Source organism: Excalfactoria chinensis, chromosome 6 (assembly GCF_039878825.1).
Source record: "Excalfactoria chinensis isolate bCotChi1 chromosome 6, bCotChi1.hap2, whole genome shotgun sequence".
NCBI classification, from domain to species: Eukaryota; Metazoa; Chordata; class Aves; order Galliformes; family Phasianidae; genus Excalfactoria; species Excalfactoria chinensis.
This window is the reverse complement of record NC_092830.1, coordinates 36245109-36247608: the sequence shown is the minus strand read 5'-3', so window position 1 is coordinate 36247608 and position 2500 is coordinate 36245109.

Here is a 2500-nt window from a genome sequence, read left to right as displayed (position 1 = left end):
TTGGCCTTGGTGTCTAGGTAGTAGTTTGGGACGAGCTTCCCCAGACTGTTCCCCATTCCTCTGCATGGCTGGCCAAAGGCTTTGGGGTCCCTGCCCAGAGGTGTGCTGTGACCAGCAGACACCGCATCCCTAAGATGACCACCTCAGTGATCTGGAACATCACTGGGACTTGACCTGCTATGTGCAAAGGTGTTAAAAATACTCAGAATTATAGTGTCTAGGCACTGAGTGAGAAACCAACAAGCTTAGCAGGTTAAAAAATAAAAGACTGGGGAAAGACTGATTTTAAGGAATGCTGCAGAATGCTGGGAGGCTTTGGCCTTGGTGGCAGTCCATGTGGTTGCCAACATATGTGGTTGCCAACACTGCAGCAGTGGTTGAGATAGTTATCAGGCCACCAGGATGAGTCAGAAAAGGAAAACTAATCAAAAATCTCTCTTAAAACATGCTCAACATGTACAGCTGTTGAAACATCTGTGCCGAACATGATGACACAAGCTGGAATTGTGGCGGTCGGTGGGGGGGGAGGCAATAAGGAGAGGTTAAGGAGGGGGCTGAGCACAGTCCCCGGGAGAGGGTCTGGAGGGAACCCCCGCGCTTGGGGACCCACCCCCCTTCCTCAGAGAGCAACCTCGGGGGCAGAAACCCATCCCAAGTCATTTCTCTTTGCCCCACCAGGGCTGCTGCAGGATGGAAGAGGCAGACTCACAGTCTTTTAGCAGCAGCGCTGCAGAGCGCAGCTTTAGGTGATGGAAAGGGAGACCTCTGCCCAGGAAATCTGTCAGATTCTTTTTTTTTTTTTCCTATTAAAAAACAACAAATAAGGTGGGGAAGTCTCCGTTGCGTCCCGGCGGGCAGCTCGACAGGTGGGTTCTGCAGAGCCTTGCAGGATTTCAGGAGATGTTGCTGTGGGCAGAAAAAGATTATTCCCTGTCCTGGAATGAGCTCAGGGAAAAAATATATATGTAAAAAAAACCAACCCCAAATAATCCCTTGCTCCTGCCTCTCCCCCTGCATTGTGGAGTAAAAAAAAAAAACAAACAACAAACCCACATATAAGAACCTAAATAGAATAGAACTGAAATCTCCCTTAATCAAAACAACATTATGCCAAAACCCCTTTCGAGGGAAGTGAAACATACACAGCAGCACAGCTCTGCTTAAAAATAGAACAGCCTTTGCCTTGTAAGTAACAAAAATACATAACAGCATACTTCTGCAGCCCGAGCTTTGAAGGATGTCTGTCATACGCCTAGGCTTGTTTTACGCCCCTTCCCTTTTTTAAGAGAGGAACAATGCCATCTTCCCGAAAGGAAATAGGCAATAAAAACTCCAGCAGGATTTCCTATTCATAATTTTTCCCATTCATATCCTAATGAGTGGAGGGGAAAAAAAAAAAAATACCAAAACCCTGCACTGAAAAACACCACCAGCTTTAACAACTTAAACGGCACTTATTAAATAGATATTTTTACGTGCCTGGTTTTTCCTAAACGTGGTCTATAGTTTTACAGTTCAATTAAGCCTTTTTTTTTTTTTTCCCCCTCCTTTCCAGATACCCTTCTCAGAACTGGCTGAGTTCCGTGTGAGATGATGTAAAGCATCTGATGACAAAATATCAAATATATTTATAAAACACCCCGTTGAGTTTTTATCTGTGCCATTACATTTTTAATTAATAGAATTTTTTTGTTGTTGTTTTACAAATGTTGTGTTTTACTGCCAGCATGATCTCACTGCTTTACAGTATCGATAAATGAAGGCACACCTGCGCTATAAAATCTGCTTTATATGAAGCAGGCCATTCATGTTTTTATAGCCCATTTTTCACCCATTGTTCTTGGGTCATGTCATAGGTGTGCTGTAATGCGTGGTGGAGGTGGGCGGCTCGAAGATCAGTTTAACAAAATGGTCTAATTTTGCCAACTTTAGTGCCAGAATCTGGGCTGAAAAATGCAGAACTAATATCCCAATAGACGCAGCACATGATGTCACTTCCCTGGAAATGTCCAAGACAAACAGCTATTTCCAGATCACTTGCACTTATAACACGAATTCTACCTCCCTTCTTATCCCCAAATTACTATTCCTGTGTTTTCTAGCAATTTTTATGTTAACTCGCTTCGTGTTTGAACTTTCCTGACTCTTTGTAAGGCTTGCGGGTTTTATTATGTTGGTTCATATAATGTGATGGGGTTCATTCCAAACCTAACGGTGTTTTTTTGGGACTCTGCAAACCCACGAGCTCTTTTGAAAAACGCCTTTGAAAAGCAGCAAGCCGCGAACGCTCCTCGAAGCACGGGCTGAACTTTACGCACGCACACAAAAGGATTTGCCACAGAATCCGCTTCCCTCACTTAATTAGAAAAAAAAGAAACAACGCAGGAAAAAAAAAAAAAACACCAAACCCTCCTGCCTTTAATAAAATGCTCAGAGGGCTCCGAAATGCTTTTGCCTTCGCTTGATTCCCCAGGAACGCGCTTGCCGTGCTGGTGGTGCA